The sequence below is a fragment of the Cavia porcellus genome, unplaced genomic scaffold (assembly GCF_034190915.1).
Source record: "Cavia porcellus strain 051 isolate PalLab524CR breed Dunkin Hartley unplaced genomic scaffold, mCavPor4.1 scaffold_27, whole genome shotgun sequence".
Taxonomy (NCBI): domain Eukaryota; kingdom Metazoa; phylum Chordata; class Mammalia; order Rodentia; family Caviidae; genus Cavia; species Cavia porcellus.
Window position 1 is genome coordinate 50,128,750 of NW_026947510.1, and position 18,392 is coordinate 50,147,141.

The following is an 18,392-nucleotide window of genomic DNA, read 5'->3' on the forward strand; positions in this document are numbered from 1 at the left end:
AATATGTTGGTACAGTATTTGCCACCGATTTCTGTTATTCCAGCTTACTGCAAAATTAATCATTTTGCAAAGAGGTAAAAGTTGGTGAGGTGAAAGGTGGAAACAGTGGGAAGTTTGCTAAAATAAAAAACAGCAGAGAAGATATTTAAGAATAACTGTATTCTGTCTTAAGTCTTCTCTCTGACCCCAGTTAGCTGCATTATTTTAAGCAGGTCACTAGACATCTGTGGATTTGATTCCTTGAGTGGAAAAGGAAGGAATTGGATGATGTGAGCTCCATGACTCCTTCCAGCTCAACAGGTTCTGGCTATCATGTGTTTGGCTTAGGTTTTGCCATGACAAGGAACTTTACAGGCAGCCTCTGATTACACCTGGATGGAGCACACTGTTTCGTGCTTTTGCAACACTGCACTGAACAGGCATCTCACAACATCTGTTCAGATTCTTCAGTCAGTGGGCGCTGAGGTTGGAGTAAGTACCTTGATAATCTGTTCCCAGCTCTTGGAACGGTGCTATATGACTTTTAAGATATTTTTCCTACCCAATCTGGGCTGCTAAACCAACCGGCTAAAGTGACAAATGCAATCAGTCAACACCAAAACACCCTCTAAGTATTACTGTCTTGCTCAGCCCTGAACTGAGAACTATCTGCCACCCAGAACTATCACTCAGAACAATAATGTCAAGTCTCAACTCAGATTCTGAATAAAACACACATGTAAAAGAACCAACATATCACAGGCTTACTGTATAATTATTTTCATTAGCAATAATATCTGAGTGAGGATATTCATCAGCAGAATCAACAAAAAACCAAATGCATACAGGAATGAAATCTCTATCTAATATTCACCACCTGAAGACTAATAACCACTTTAGGTACTTGTATTTATCTCTAAATCATCAGCAGGGCATCAAGTCCTTTCTTTTCATGCTCCAGGTACAGAGGCTGGATATCTGGTCTCATACTTAACTCAATGTCCTACCTCAAAGCACCTACAAAGGAGAGCCCTCACTGAAAACAGGCCTCCAACCTGAAGCTTTTGGTTTCAGTAGGTGTACTAAGGCTAATAGTTAACATAATATGGGTCAACTCCATGTCAAACACAAGTCCTTCAACCATGCCATTTACTAAGTCCTTGGTATTATCATCTGTTTCAGCCCTCACAGAAACATTAAACATTAAATTGCTCAAAGTCAGCACCAGTGCCACCACTAAAGGAAGACACGATGCCAGGCACGTGTACTTCACAGCCTACCTGGGCCCATCCAGAGTACTCTGTTCTCTTGCCTTCGAGGGGGCATAAAAGGGACAAACAGCATCTTCTGAGATTTCATTCTCAAATATTCTGTCTTTTTGACAGTTGTCTTGCTCAGGCTGGGGTCTCTGAGGAGAGCTCTGAAAAGTGTATTAAATTGTTTTTCATTTATCTAACCAAAAACAAACACAAAAAAACTCAAGAATCTCTCATATATAACACCCCCTGACTATTGGAGAGTGAGTCTGAAATCCAGAAAATAACTCCAAGATGTCCATGTCCTAGAAGGATTATAATCTGGTACCCATGGCTTTCCAAATCTCTTCCAAAACCATTGTACCTCCCAAAGCACACTGTTTTCTGTCTATATAACCACCTATTTCTGTTAACAAAATAGGGTATTAATAAACAGACTACATGATCAAAACAGATGTTTAGAGATTTAAATTGTAATCATTCATGTAATCATACACTGTATAAAGTTATCCTAAAGATTTCCAGAGCTATTAAAAGAAAATATTTATATGCAAAATAGCTTTCTCTTTTTTGAGGGGGGAGTTCTTGGAATTAAACTTAGGACTTTGTGTTTTACCAGATGGGCACTTTGTGCCACTGAGCTGTATCCCCGCCCAAGTAGTTCTCTCCTAAATCATCACTTTTTCCCTTTTCCATCTCCAGACTACCAGGAATGTGATAACTAAAATCATCTGCTTTGGCCAGTTCTGTCACTGGGTCTCCATTGTTTTTTTTATCTGCACAGCATTAGGCTTGGTTGTTGATTACCAAGATGTGGTACTTTAGCTACCATATTTTATGATGTTGTTATGGTTTGTGTCTGGATGTCCTCCCAGAGCCTCACTCACATGGTTATGTTGGGGTTGGTTTTTTGGAGATGGTGCATCTAGAGTTTGTGATTGATTGTTGGTCCAATGCTGAGATTATGGGTATGAATGCTATACGCACCCTAGTGCAGGTAGCCTGCATACAATATAAGGGACAGAAAGAGGGAGTCTGCTCCCCTCTTGTGGCTTTTAGTATCTTCCACCACCATGAACTATTGCCCCTCTGCCACACCACCTTGCCTTGAAGCCAGCTGATTATGGACAGAAAGCCCTGCAAACTGTAAGCTAAATAAACTTTTCCTCTTTAATTTTGGGGCATCGGGTATTTTGTCTCAGCAACAAGTGAAAAATAACTAAGACAATTATCTTATTTTTTTTTTGTACTGGGAATTGAACTCAGGACCTCATGCTTGCCAGGCAGGCACTGTGCCACTGAGCTATTTCCCTGGCTCTTGCATTTTAAAATTAAAATATTTTTCTAAAAATTTCATTTTTTTATTTGCTTCTGTATAACACGTCCAGGCAGGATGTCCATAGTTCAATCATCATGGCTCTTCTATGATAAAAGAGGGGAAGGGGCATGATGCATTGCTCTTTCTTTCAATACTTACTGACACTTGGATTCTCATAAATAGTGCTTTTGTTTAACCACCATTTCCTTAGGGATTATCAAGTGCTAAAATTAGAGCAACAACAAGATAAAAAAAAATTCTCTGAGGAGAAGAAAGAGATTTCTTTTTCTCAAATTCTTCTCTGAAAACTCCCAGAACGGAACTGATTACCTCCTTCCACCTATGTTCACTGGAGTAGTGTTCAGCCATTCTTCTCAGTTTGATGTGATGTCCTGACCCCAATTAGTGTGTGGACTTCGTTTTGAATGCCAAGAACAACAAGCAACAAGGGGTCATTTCCTCATAGGGTATCAATTGTTTTATTTGTTCATTTGTTACACGACTGTATTGAGTAATACACCTCCTTAGATTAAAAAAAATCAATGCTCAGAGATTAATACAGATTGAGTATTCCTCATGTGCAAGTCCAAACGTCTTCCAAATCCAAAAATTTTTAAGCACCAAAAGGATACTACAAAAGATTCATTTTGATGGTTAAGGGTACATAAACTTCATTTCATGCACAAAATTTAAAAATATAGTATAAAATTATATTCATGCTATGCATAAAAATGTGTATAAAACATAACTTAATTTTATGTTTTGGTTTGGGTCACTTCCCTAAGATACTTTACTATGTATATGCAAATGTTTCCCAATCTCCAAAATTCCAAAATCCGAAACACTTCCCTTCTCAACTATAGATACAGGATTCTCAAGTAACACAGATACAGTGCAGATATAGAATTCCTATCTTGCATATAAATTAAATGTTAGGGGTAAAATCACAGAATGAATTATAAAGTATTTAACAGAATTACATTCACTGCATATTATATTCCTAGTACAAATCTACCCTCAAGCTTTCCTATATGGTTTTAGTTGAATTTTGAGGTATTTAGGTCATTTTTAGAAGCTGAAAGGAAACTGTTTTTGCTGTGTCTCTTCTCTTCAGATGGCACTAATTATTCTAATTTGTTATTCAGTTTCAGAATGTCAGAGCTAGGTATGACATTTGAGGCAATTTTGCAAGTCCTTGTAAGCACACAATGCACCTCCAACTGGTGATGCTGTCCTCCTGGAAAAAAACACATAGCCTTGAGGGGCATCAGAGAGGGAAGGAAAGGATTTCCACTGGCCAGCAGGATCTGTCAATGCTGGGCTTAAAAGGAAAGACACTACTGTCCATATCATTAATCTGGTTTAGGTATGTGGAGAAAGGAAAGGGACTTGCCCATGGTCACAAAGCTAATCTGTAAACTAGAACTCACCAGGTCATTTTCCTTGATTGTTCCTTACCTGATAAAGACACAAAATGTCTTTTAAAATGCTTATAGTTTTCAAAGCATAGTCACCTTTTTTCCTCAGTTTGCTTGGAAGCTGACTTAGAAACATATCAATCATTCTGAAATAAAAGCGGATGGTAATGTATTTTGCTAGGGGAGGAGTCCACGATGAAGCATGTTGCTGCTGAACCCGCTCCACCCCTCAGCACACTCCGGGCTGTGACCCTCAATCTAAAATTTCTAGTTGAACTTTTCACCTTGACCCACACCAATTCAATGCTTTGGGCTCTTTCTGTACTGTTTGACTCTCACCTCACTCTTTATCGCATGGTAGTGTGCAAAGTTTGAAGCTGAACGTCATGGGTTTGAATCCCAGCTCTACTATCTTAATAGTGGAATTTTACTGAATGTGTCTCTATGCTTTGCCTTCCTAATCTATTAACATGGGTAAAAGAATAGAACATACCTCATAGAGTTGTAAGGATTAAGAATTAATACGTGAGCATTTAGAACAATGCCTCATGCAGATATACTGAAATAGAACACTGTAATTATTTGCTTTGATGAAAGTACCGTTTCACCTAAGAGCTTCTACATACTAATTATGAGCATTAGTATAACAAACAGTATTTATGTACCAGGTACTGGTACATTTTATTTCATTTGATCTTCAACTTAATACTATTTCTGTGCTATAAATATTATTCTGTACTTCTCCTTATTTTTTACAGATAAGAATATTAAGGTTAGAAAATTTAAACAACTTGCTTGTGGTCAGCCAAGCAGTAAAAAGCAGAGCCAAGATTTGGACCAAGATCTATCTTGCTACCTTTCCAAGCTTTCCCAGAATCCAGAGTTCTTTTAAAATTTTGTTTTCTTTAATTTCTTGGCTCAACTCTCACACAGGCTAGGAAAGCTGGGATCACTCAGAAGCTGAAGAGCAGCAGGAAGGAGGAAGGCTGGAACAAGGATAGTGGTTCTGTATTAACCAGCTCACCCCTCAGGTCCACCAAGCCACATGGGGCCCACGTAAGGGACTGCTAGAGCCCACACCTGAGCCCTAGTCAGCTGTATGCCATGTCAAGAGATATGGCTCCAATTCCAGTCAAAGTGGAAATATTTATCATTTCTGTATGTTACTGGGGCAATTTATTTTTGCCCCACCTTTAAGATAAAGGAAGTTTCTCTTCCAGCCTCAGAATAAAATGTAAGTATAATCACCCCCCCCCAACACACACACAATGACTTCTCTCTCTCTTCTTTCAGAGTTTACAGTAGTATCTTTCTCCACTTGTCCCACACCGATCCATGCCAGTTCTTGATGCATCTTCCATTAGTCTAAAATGATATATGCAGCAGAAGGCTTGGGGCTGGCCAACAGCCTGGGGAGAGAAGAAAGGGCAGTCCTGCGTTTGCTGACAATGTCCCATGCACTGCTTTGTCCCTGCTCCTGCACCGCCTCTGGAGCTCCTCATCTGCTTCTTTCACCCTGTATTGCACCCAATGCAGCCCCAGGGCACTCCCCTGAAATGCAGCAATCCACTGAACAGGGTGGCCTCTGCTTACTACAGGGACCCACCAGTAACACTCCTGCAGGGAAGCCCCAACAGGCTGAATTTAGGAAGGGGAAGGGTGGGAATGACTTCTACTCAGCCAGTCCCTTACTGTCCACCGCCAAACTCGCCACCACCTTTAGCTGTCCAACTATTAGAAAATCCCAGAGAAAGTGGAGATAGATGCTTGTTCAGTGGAGTGGTGTAGGAGCTGTCTGAAGACTTGGAAGTACAAGAGCAAAGGAGGCCAGGGGAGTTAGAAGTCCAGGACACAGCAAAGGATGTTGGCAGAGCAGACAGGCAGGCAAGTTCATTTCCTGATCCACTGGGAGACTGGCTTGTGCATCTGAGGTCATACGGCTTAGCCTAAGGGCCCTTTGTTCCATCCCTGACTCTCGGGAATCTACCCAATTTTTCTCATGTCCTTAGTATCTTCCCTGTTTGGGCACCTTTCCTCATTCCCAGGAGCTACCACTAGCTGCCACCACTTGGCATAAATTACAAGAGGGTCAGGGGGCCAGGGTTTCCAAGTCACCTGCTAGAAGAGGAAACATGTTCCTTGCACACCTAGTTGTACCCTGAATATATTTCCCTTTAGATACAAGGTTGGACATATTTGGACTCTGCTGTACTTTTCAGGATGATACAACAGTTACAGAATTCGGAGGTGTTGGTGCTCTAAACAAAATGTGACAGTGTTTCCTTGTGACATGGGTATTGTTGTTGTTCTACTGGGACAACACACATCCCCAGCTGCAGCCACTGTCGGTTGGTCTCTGAGATTTTCCTTGGTTCTTGCGGGAGCAGAAGCTCTCCGGTCACCCTCACCCCACTGCCAAGGGACATGGAAAAGGCTGGTCTCCTTGCTTCAAGCGAACCAGCTTCAGGGTTCAGTGGATCAGGCCCAAACTATTCTCTGGCAGGAATCATGTCCTTGAATCTCTGTCTCGAGCTCTGCTTTCAGGGACCTTGTCACACATCATTGTCCCATATGTGCATTAGAGGCCTGCTGTTCTCACCAGAACCATCAATGTATCTGAAGGAAAACAAAGGGTGAAAAAAGAGAGTGGCTGGACAGGACTCCTATCTTCATTACTTTCTTGTTCCTGCGACACAAATTCCGACACCCATAACTTAAAGGAGGAGAGGTTCATCTTGGCTCAGGGTTACAGTCCATGGGCAGCTGGCTCCTAGGCAGAAAGTGGCATCGCAGAGGGGCTTAGTGGAGGAAAAGCTGCTCATGTCAAGGGGACCAAGAGACAGAAAGAGAAGGGAGAAGCCAGGGAGGAAAGCAGCAGCTGCCTCTGCAGAGCAGGCCCACCTCCTAACACCAGATACAGCCCCCCTGGGCAAATGGTTTCCACCAGGCCCATTTCGGAGCACATGAGGCTTTGGAGGGACATTCCAGAAATCACAGTAACCCTCAAGTCGAACTCAGACACACCACCCAGCTCAATTTATAATGTTACTGGGTCAGTTCCTGAATTGGTCCCTGCTGACACAAACAGACCACAATCTCTCAACCCAAAATGAAGACTGATTCAATCATATTCTAAGCTAAATTTTTTTTACTACAGGTGATGAATTATAACACTTACTGAAAGAATTTGCCATGTGACATTTATTATTAGCCAACAACATTTGTTATAGTTCTTAAAAATGTGGCTGGGTGACTACAAATTTTTTCATAATAATTATTCTGGTCATGATAGTTAAATCTTACACTTGAAAAAAATCTGTTGTTACAGGGTTTTTTTGGTTTTTTTTCCTCCATGAACTGTAAGCTTTGCTATCCAGAATGTCTGGATCCCTGATAAGGAGGTTCTCGTCAATCCAGCAGGGCAATAAAACAGATCAGATTTCCCAGTGTGCAGCTAATAAAAATGTAATTAAATACATGAAGGCAAAGCACAGCATAATTTAATCTTTCTGCTATGATTCAGAAGTCATATCAGGGTCATCATTATAAACCTCAATTATAGTGCTACAGAAGTGTAGAAAGATGGGTGAGCGCCACTGGGGTTGAAAGAATGCTGGACGGACCGCATTTTACTGCCTGTATTTACAAGGATGCAGCTTCATAACATCTGGTACCTTCTCCACTGTTTCCTCACAATATTTTTTACCTAGAGTAGGTTCCAGTAATCCCCCACATTAGACTAGGCTAACTAAATCTGTTCTTCCAGCCTACAATAAAAGGATCCAATCTTTTTAATTTTCATGGGATTATCTTCTTAAGTAACTTCCACCTAAAGAAGGATCCAAGCATATTTTAAATCTTACCTCTAAATATGTTTGAACAGATTTCTTTTGCTATAATATGTCATGGTTTCTATTTATAGTTCATACTTTATTTGCTCTCCCATACTGTAATTTATTGCTTAGCAAAATACATTGATCATCATCCTCCTATACTTTTGGCTTACTTAAAGGGTTGTTTATGATCTAGTGACTATCATTTAATTTTTAAGAAGAAACTCTCATTAAATTAAATTTTTCTATAAGGTCTGAAAACTGTTAGTTGATTCTCAAAGACCCTTTACATTGGTTACTATAACATAATATTTATAGAGCATTTCAGTGTGTCAGTATGTGAATAAGATTTTCATTAGGAATGGGAAACAACACCATAGTTATTGCTTAATACATACATACACTGATGAAGAGAGGAGATAGGGTTCTTGTTCTTTCTAAACTTATAGTAAACAAAGGCTAAGTAATTCAGGCTGACAAGCTCTAAATGACCCCGTTTGTATAAAATGGAAAAAAAAATATCATGATGAACAGAATTAGAGGAGAAAATGCACATTATTTTCCTCTCAAAAATAGAAAAATTATATGAATGCATATATATATATATATATATATATATATATATATATTTCCAGACAGGGATTTAACCCCAAGAACTGCAGAAGTAAGCTAGGCTTTATTAGGGTTAACACCCTGGTTTCAGTGGCACGGGTCATGGGATGAATGCAGATTTAGCTGAGGACACAAGTCTCCATTTTGGCCATCTCACAGTCAAGCTAGTAATCCCAAAAATGATTTGACAAGTAATGAAGCCACTTGTTATCTCTTCCAACAAGTACTTTAATTCCACTCAGTCTCTAACATATAGCTAGAATTATGTCCATATCAATTTCTAGCCTCAAAGAGATGTCCCCCCTTCACCATGAAGTAGAAGCAAACAGAAACAGACATAGGCAGGGAAAAAGAGAAGGAGGGAAAGAGAGGAGGACAAGGAATAAGAGAGAACTAAGGAAAGGTGTGTATGTTGGAGGTTTGGGGCCGGTCCGGCTGTTGGCCTTGATGATAGAGGAAGGAGCCACAAGCCAAGGGATGTAGGTGTTACACAGGCGTTAGAAAGGCAAGGAAACAGATTCTTCCTGCCAACTTCCGAAAGGAACATAGCCCACAGTTTAATTTTAGATTTCCTACTTCAGGACTGTAAGATGGTAACTTCCAGTTTAACAACCAAGTTTGAGGTAATTTGTACAAGAGGAAACTATGGCTTACATGGTAACTTATCTCCAGGTACAGTCACTTTCTGTTCCACTGCTCTCTATGTTGTCAACTTTTGGACTCACCCATCTTTTCAATCCACCTCTCAAGTTCTTTTTCTTAAAAATGAAATCTGATTGTATCACAGACGTTAAAGTGTATGAATACTCAGCCACTCTTGTTAGGTACTTTTCCAGGAATATAAGTACAAACAGGAATAAGGGTCCTTTACAAATTCCATCAAGGACATTTGGTGTAATCTCATGAAAGCTTAACAGGGACATGATTATGGCTAAGAAAATGTGAAACAAATTACAGTCTACTCAGAAGAAAGAATGTATTAACTAAATGAGGCTGATACAGGGAAAAGACTTTCCTGTTTCTACAGCACAGATGGAGGCAAATTCACCGCTTTTGGCAACTACCAGTAAAGCATATTCTGGCTTGGAAATGAGGACACCTCACCAGGTAGCTGGATCTCAGAAAAGGCTTGTCCTAGACACTGGCCAGGGTTAGTCAATCAATAAATTTAATCCTATTAAATGCTGGTCAGATGAGAGGTGGCTGTCATGAGTCAGACAACTTGTTTACCTGTGGATTGGACATAAAATTGAGGTGGTGACCTACAGAAGCAAGATTAAGGTCAAGCTACTCAGGAAGATCTTGAATTGTGATTTAACAATAGCGCCTGTGTTGCCTGCTATCACTCACCCTTGTTTCAGGAACTCCACAGAGGAGTAACTATCACAGCAAACAATGGAAGTAAATTCTGAAAAGAAAGGAGAGGTCAGTATTAGCAAACACCACAAAGGACAGAAGATGGAGATTAAATTTTTCCATTAGATTTGGCAACCAGGTAGCGACTTATGTTCAGTGGAGCAAAAGGTTGACAGAGAATGACAAGTTACAGCAGTTAGAAGTTAGGACATATTCACCTGTAGGCTAAAAAACCGCTTGGAAAACATTCTAAGTAGCTTACGGGAGGGGTGGCCTGCAGATTCACCTTTAAATCATAGTCCCTAAAGTTTTGCATTTGCATGGAGAACTTTTCTCCCCACATCTTCCAAATGTTAACTTGCCCGATTAAATCTTCCTGCATACACTCTCATCCCAGTCTACCTCTGAAACAAACCGTGCAAAAACTGAAGGTCAAAAAGCAAGAAGAAACGAGGATCCAATTACAAAAATAAAAGCAAAATTCAAAACCATGCAGGTCCTGAGTCAGATGAGCTGTAACAAGTTGCACTCCAAATTTAAAATCCTTGTTTTGACAACAAGCAAGTGCCTGGGAATTAAGTGTGTATGTGTGTGTGGGGGGGCATTTTCTAATTGGAATGTTTTCTGGCATCTCATCCATTATCTTTGCCCATCTCCCTTCAAATTAATAGCTGCTGCTGAGTTGTGGGCAAGTGTGGGCACAAGCCTGGACCAACAACTGAATTTTGTCCAGTGGCTAGAGTAATTGCATGACATCAAAAGAAAAAAAAATTAAGTGAAGAGTGACAAACTACAGACATATCTGCATTTCCAGATGAAAGCAGTGACTTCTTTTCTTGATTATATGCTATTTTTAAGCGGGTGATGGGTCTGAATCTGAGCCCAGCTCTTTCTAAACTTTTGTTACTCACATCTGATTCATTCGCGTTTTTTCCCTCATCTTCTGCCTCTTGTCATGCTTGCTGCTAAGGGGACCGCTGAATCACAGCTACTCCAGATGAAAAGCAATTCAAGTCAGTGCTGGGGGACAGAAAGGCTTTTTTTCCCCTTTTCCTTTCCTTTTTTACCCCCTTTTCTGCCTGAGGAAAAAAACTCCCACTTTCCGCGGTGACCACTGAGGGCTGGCAGTCGTGCAAGTCTCAGCCCCAGGCCGTGAAGACTTCGCGGGCCTCCCGGAGACGCGTGCTCCCCCGCCTCGCGAGCCCGGCTGCTCCTCCCGGACCGGGACCGCGCGCGCCCCCCGCCGCCCGCGAGGCTCCCACAATGCAGGCCCGCGGCCCGGTTCCGTTACCAGCTCGGTCCCGCGCGCGGGCGGGCGGGAGCGCGGCTGTAACCCGAGCGCCGGCCGAGGGGGGCGCCCCCGCGCCGCTCCGCCCGCGCGCCCCGCCCGCGACCCGGCGAAGGGGCGGAGCCGGCCGGCCCCGGCCCGGCCCCCAGCCCGGCCCCGGCCCCGAGGCACCGGCCGCGGGAGCGAGCCGGACGCCGACTCGGCCGTCCGCCCCCGTCGCGCGCCTCGCGCAGCTCGCCAGCCTCGCCGGTCCGCACTGCCGTGCGCGGCGCCGTCGCCGTGTCGGGGTGGCCTGAGGCCGGCGCGCCCCGCACCCTCAGCGGCCCCCGACTCCCGCAACCCCGGCCAGGCTTCCGCACTCACCGGCGCCCGCCGCCGAGGGGCGCAGAGGGCGCGGCGGAGCCGGGCCTCCCGCCGGCGAGAGCGCAGCGCGGCAGCGACTCGGGCGCCGCCGCCGCCGCGTCCCCAGCGCCCGGCAGCGCCGCCGGCGGCCCGCGGGGCGGCGCCCTCGCGGAACTGAGTGAGTATTAACTTTCCTGCGCCGCCGGGGACCCTGGCCCGCGCCCCGGCCTCCTCCGCCCGGCCCGCCGCGGGCTCCCGCCGCCGCCGCGCCGCCTCCCCCGGTGTCAGCCTGCGCGCTTGCACCGAAAAGTGCTCGTGGCTCCGCTGCTTCTTCCTGGTGTCCTTGGCGAGGGAGTTTAGAGGCCACTTTTGTGGGGAAGGGAAACATATGCGTCTGGCTACTCTCAGGTATGTGTTTTCCCCCCTCCGGATGGAAGTCGGATGCTCGCCTGCTGGGTGGCGGTTGGGGAAACGCTTATTTTTTTTTTTTCCTCCTCTGTGAAAAAAAACTGATTGGAGTAAAAGGTTTTAAAATTGTGTTTGAACGCTGACCATCCTTCGTCCCTAGTCTGCCTGGTCGCTAGCCCCTCGAGGGAGGAGAGTTGGTAAGAGGGGACTCTGAAAGTAATTCCATTCTGCAGACTGAGAACTTTGAGAGGACAAACTGCAGGAAGCCTGGAAAGATTCAACTTTTTTTTAAGGCTTGGGAGCTTTGAATGCGGATCGTTGCAGGGCCCTGGATTTTATCGTCCAAAACCTAGGTTTGTAATGCAGTGTTGCATTGTTGTTTTAGCATCGGAGAACCTCCTGGTGTTGCTAAAGCATTACTTTCTCAGCATCAGATGGCATCTTGAGCAGAGCCATCGTAAGATGTAATTGTAGGTCAGTATTGCCTCTGATCTTCAGGGATTTGGAAGGGAAATAGATGCGGGGCACGTTTCCTAGCTGATTTAACCCTGTCAGGCTAGCTCTGTCGGTACATCAAAGCGTCGCATTTTAAAAAATTGCCCCAGCTTGGTGACAGGAAGGATGAACATTTATGGATTTTCCTGTAGGTTGTGGCTCAGCGATTCTTCATTAGATCTGTTGTCTCCCCAGGAAGCATCTTTATGTATGTAGAGATCGCTGCTCTTCTGTGTACTTTTTCTGATAGGGGATCTAGAGAGTTCTCTCTCTCTTTTTTTCTTTTTTTTTCCATTAAAAAAAAGTCTTTCAATTTGTAGTTTCAGGAGGTGGGATTATGTTATGAAGGAACAGAAACTGGGAAGCTTTCTTAATGGGTTTCAACATCCTGTCCCTTGCCGGAGTGAGGCTGTAGTGATGAATATCCTCCAGTCCTCTGCAGGGAGAGGTAAGGAGACACACAAGAATCAGGGCATAGGACACAGCAGTGTGTTAGTTTGGGAAGTGGTTTGTGTATTATTTAATGGACATTTTAATGGTAGTTTTAATTTTATTCACCTCCATGGAGAACTCTCCCCATACTGTCAAAATCACCTACTTTTAAGAAGGCTGAAAATAATTGTATGATAATTGTTCTATTGGAGGATCAGGTGCGAAAAAATATACTTTGTAATGCAGGTGATTAAACCTTTCAAAAATCTCCCTTTTCTCTCCCGCACCCCCTTTAATAGTCTCAAGGTGGTATTTTCCGTGATAGTCACAATTGGCAGTAATGCGCTGAATTCTTTGTGGGTTCATTGATCAAACTTTATTTCTAGGATTCAGTAGCACAAGGGGACATTAGAGGTCCCCTAGAGGGAGCAAATCATGGGACTGTGCAAACAGAAAAGGCATTTCAGTTTTCAGAAGTGGAATGGGGTGCAGTGAAAAGCAGTTGTAGAAGGGACTATGTTTAAGTCATTTTTAGGGTGCGTGTTTGGCACTTAGTTGAGATATGTGGAAATTGGAGATTTAAACTGCATGTCTGTGGTGTCATTTTTGCCATTCTTTTTTATTTGTTAAAGGTGCAGTTTTTAAATTTGAATACTCAATCCTTGTTTTTTGTAGCCTTCTGTGATTGGTGGCTTATACCAGTTTTTGACTTGAATATCTTGCATTTTGAGAAATGATTAGTTCTTCAGTTTCATATTCCTTATTTGATTTTTCTTATGTTAATGCATTATCATGACTTGGGAGTGAAATTATTGTTCGTTACCCTTTTCATTATGGTTAACACTTGGCCTCATGGCTTTGGTAATTTATTATGCTAAGATCATAGATATCTTGCTAGTGTTCAAAGTGCTACAAAACCCCTTGGTGTAGTGAGTGGCATGGAGTCTATGATTTGGATAGGAAAACTTTCTGTACCATAAAATCTACTCTCCTTAGATACTAGCTTGTTCCAACCCTTAAGAGATGTGAGAATTCAAAATATGAAGACAGTTTCCAAGTACTCTGTGTACTGGAAAGAATGTTTACCCTACTGTCAACAAGCCAGATGTGGGTATATCACTCCCAGGGTGAGTAAGCTTGACGACGCTTCTCAACCTCTGTGATCTTCAATTTGTTCTCTGTAAAATGGGAGCACTACTATTAAAGGGGGTTCTGCGATGACTTGAACACCTCATATAGTGCCTGGCACACTTTAGATGACCAATAAATGGTAGCATCTCAGTTTTTTATAGGACTGAGCTTGTGACTGTTTAGTTTTTCAAATTGTTGCTCATCTGTTTTTTAATTCATCCACCCAAGGTGTCACTTACTTCACCCTTTTCTGTTCTTTCAGGCCCTCCAATCCACTGTCACAAAGTCTGCCCATCTTTCCTGCTAAATCTCTTTCCAACCTGTCTGATTTCCAGTTTCTACTAGTTCAAGGCACTGTTGTCTTTCTCTGATTCACTGGCTTCCTGCCTACACCCTGCTCTTTCCAGTCTGTTTTTCCACCAACAGCCTAAAAAATAAAATCACTTGCTATTTGCTTTTTGTTGGTTTTACTTTGTTTTTTTGTGTAGTTGTTTGACCGTACTGGGTATTGAACCCAAGGCTTTTTGCCCTGCGCTGCATTCTCAGCCTTTGTTTTGTTTTTGTTTTCGAAATAGCATGTTGCTTAGTTGCCCAAGTTAGGTCCAAAGTGATGCTACTGCCTCCACTTTTCCAGACTGCTGGAATTACAGAGATAGGAGACCGATAGATCCTGCTCTCATTTGCTGTTTTTAAGTCTTCAAGGCTGGCAGGAAACACAGTTATTCTTGAGGTGAGATACACAGTTGCAGCTTTAGGGCCCTATATGATTTGATCCTTGTCCTCCGAGGACCATCTTTTGCATCATCTAGGCCACATCTCCAGCAGTCTTGCCTTGGGCTTCTCCTTGCTGCTGTGGTTCTCACTTAGGACCATCTCCAGGCATAATTTCCCATCTGAGTGCCAGCTCAAATATCCTTTCTTAGAAAGATTTTCTCTGAGAAGCCATTTCTTACCATGTAACTTTATTTTCTCTCTCAAGGTATAATGATTTTGCATATTACTATTTACAGTAATTTGTAATTATGTATTGTGTTACTGGTTAGTATCTCTTTCTTGCCCTTGAGGGCAGTAGTAATACCTGGTTTATTCACCAGTGCCTGGTACATATATTAGCTGCTCAGTAAGTATTTGTTGATGCAACAAATAAGGCAATAGTATCAGTTTTGTATTTGTATCCTAATTGCTTTCTTTTCCCTGTTAAAGTTACTTTTCGTGATAAAAAGGTCAGACTGACTTTCTCCTATTTCTTCTGTGGTGGTTATATGAATAATAGGAAACAGCCTTTGCAGATACCAGCTAAAATTAATACATTCAGCTCTGAAAAATTCATAGTAATGAGTCAAGACACTCTCTAATTAGTGTTACCCTGTGATTCTTTGTTGGAGATAATCCTTTTTCTAAGTACATAATTAAAATGATTATGCTTTTTTTTTTTCATCAGAACGGGATTACTGTAAGGAAAAGAAAAACCTTACTATGCCACACGATTTACACAGTGTCACGTGGTAACATGCCAGTCAGCTGCTGGTGACTGCTAGTGCCAGACTTCCAAGACGGCTGGGAAATCTCCAGTAGAAAAATGACCAGGAGATGACATGCTGGCATCCCTCGACATCCTTTGACCAGACAGTTAAGAGCAGAGGTTTAAAAATTGGAGCCACCCAGAAGGGGAAGTTCTTTCTCCCATCTCACTACACCATTCCTTGTTTTAGTGAAAAAAGTCTCATGACCTCCCCAGGCAAAGGAAGTCCTGAAGTTTTGTTCAGTTTTGTTCAGGTCATGTGGCTGCCCTTTGGTGTCAGCTCTGACATACTGTACTTACCTTTGTTTTATTATTATTTTGGTTCCAGGGATCATGGGAGCTTGCAAGGCAGGCGCTTACGCCGCTGAGCTAAATCCTTTACCTTTACTACCTTTATCACTGATGCTTGTACCTTTACTTCTTATATGATCATGCGTTTTCCCTTGACTTAGTTTTGGGCACAGTCGTTTTCCTTTAGAGTTTTCCCCTCACATGCTTGGAGTGTTTATGTAAGTCCAGCTGCTTTGTGGCTTTGTATTTTGCCCAATCACAAAGCAGGGGTATTAGAGTTAATTCTCATGTCTTCAGAGCTTATTCCTAGCCCTCAACCACCAGGTTTTCCTGGACTGTGATACATATGAGTGGTCTGGACCTCAAGGTTTTTACCAGCTTCAGTGCTGTTGGGTTGGAGAGCAGGGAAGATACAGCTGCGTTTTTGAGCCCCTTTTGATAGACCAAGCCCCCTGCTGGGGGTTCCTGCAAAAGAGGGGTGTGCGTTTCACTTGTGACGATCATAAAAAAGGAAGCTTAGCTTTTAACACCTTTAACGTCACTCCAGGCAGTTCTCCTTGTACCCTCATTTCCCCACTCCTTAGAGGCAGATACTTCCTCTTTATCTTAGTGCTTGTTTAGACCCAGTTTTACCTATATAAAAATACACAGGAGTATGGCTGCAGAGGGGCACACTGTGTGATTTGCTTTGCGCAGGGCTCTGTACCCTGCACAAGTAGTCACCCTATAGAGACATTTGCACAAGTAGTCACCCTATAGAGGAAAGTTATGCTTGGGAGCTCTTGTTATTTGACTCAGGTATAGATGCCTATTGGTTAAGCAGATGACCTTGAACAAATTGCCTGGAGCTTCTTAGCACCAGTAGCATTTATTACCTGTTTATTTCACAGCCTTAAGTATAGGATTGAGAGGAATTATTTTTAGCAGGTTCTTTTTTTTTTATCACATTCAGATATATCACAAACCTCATTATAATTAACCCCCAGGCTGTCCCAAGTTTTATGCATTAAGAAGAACACTGTCTTATTCACTAGCATATGTTTTGCTCTTTTGTTTTGAAAATAGATCAGATATAAATGTGGGTTCATAACAAGAGAGCTGTGATCATCCCCACTAGGTTTTACTCATGTAGGTGATAATGTCATTTTTGTTAACTGTCATTGGCAGGTGAGTGCTACATTATGTCTGTCCTTAATTAAAGCATTGTATTATTGGAAAATTACTTATGACTATCCTTTGTAATATACATTGAAATAATTAGAGATCTAATGATTAGCTGAGAATTAAGAATTCATTCATATTTTTGCTTAATTTGATACGTTTATGATCTATGAAATTCTATAGAAATACCATTGAAATATGTAGAGAATATTTTGTAATATTTCTACAAAAGGTTCCAATAGATAATGCATTAGATGTTGGAAAACCTTAATTTATTTTCCTTATTTTGTAAGTGTAAGTGCCTTCCTTCTGTTACATTTCTTGTTTCAACAGCTTTTTTGGGATGTAGTTGACATGCAGTGTGCTGTGTATGCTTAGCTGTACAGCTTTACAAGTTTTGGGGTATGCACTTGCGTACATGCAATCAACACTGTGATCAAGATAATGAACATGTATAATAACACCCCTACAGTTTTTCTTTTTCCTCATTTCTCTCCTTTCCATGCTTTTCTGTCCTTCATATTCACTGTTCTGCTTTCTGTCAACATAGAGTAGCTTGTATTTTCCAGAGTTTGATATTAATGGAATCATGTAATAAGTGTTGTGTTTTTATTGTTGTTTGTTTTGTGACCTTGCTTTTTTCACACAGAGTAACTGTTTGGTGATTTCTTCATGTTGATATATGTGGCAGTAGTTTATTGCTCTTTGTTTCTTTGTTGCTGAGTAGTATTCATATATATATACATGTGTATAACAATTTGTTTTGTTCATCTGTTAGTGGACATTGGTTTGCTTCTACTCTTGAGTACTACAAATAGAGCTCTTAGGAATATTTTGATTTCACTTCAGTGCTTAGGAGTGGAATGTTGGGATCATGTGATAGGTGTATGCTTAGCTTTTTAAAAACCTACCAAACTGTTTCCAAACCAGCTGTACCATTTCTCATTTTTAATAGCGGTGTATCCATGCTGATTCTTCCACTGAATATTGATATAATCAGTCAATTTAATTTTGGTCATTTATGTATTTTTTGTGATTAAGTTTACATTTGTTTAATAGCCAGTGATACTGAGCTCTTTACAATGTATATTTTTCTATTTTTATACTATTTGTGAATTGTCTGTGTCTTTTGTCAGTATTTTCATTGGGTTGTTTTCTTAGATTGAATTTTGAGTTTCTTTATATTTTGCATATAAGTTGTTCATCAAATATACGCTTTACAAAGAGTTTATCCCAGTTTGTGTGGCTTGTTTTTCACTCTTGATGGTGATTTTTCTCTTTCTTTCTTTCTTTTTATTTATTTATTTATTTATTTATTTATTTTTTGCAAGGGGACAGAGTCTTCTTAAGTAGTTTAGTCTGGCCTTGAACTCACTATGTGACCCATTGTCAGTGAATTTGGAAAAGCAAAAATTTTAAATTTTAATGAAGTCTGGCTTATGAATTTTGCTTTTATGTAGATCGTGCTTCTGGTGTGGTATAAAAAATCTTTGCCTAACGTCGAGATACAAAGATTTTCTGTTATTTTTTTACTACAAGTTTTATATCTT

At 41.6% G+C, this 18,392-nt stretch overlaps 1 protein-coding gene and 1 long non-coding RNA gene across 2 annotated transcripts in view; one reads left to right on the forward strand and one right to left on the reverse strand.

The window, feature by feature from the left end:
- Window positions 1-3,005: 3,005 nt before the first annotated feature.
- LOC106027818 (uncharacterized) lies at window positions 3,006-11,132 on the reverse strand. The gene is made up of 3 exons (XR_001201405.3): window positions 10,684-11,132; window positions 9,767-9,824; window positions 3,006-5,380 (listed from the first exon to the last, which is right to left on the reverse strand). It is a non-coding gene; the product is annotated as an uncharacterized LOC106027818 (long non-coding RNA).
- A 549-nt stretch (window positions 11,133-11,681) lies between these two features.
- Window positions 11,682-18,392, forward strand: part of Rassf8 (Ras association domain family member 8) — a 116,157-nt gene continuing 109,446 nt past the window's right edge. Inside the window, exon 1 of the mRNA XM_003470453.5 lies at window positions 11,682-11,810. The gene's annotated coding sequence lies outside the window, so the exon portion shown is untranslated. The remainder of the gene's footprint in view (window positions 11,811-18,392) is intronic.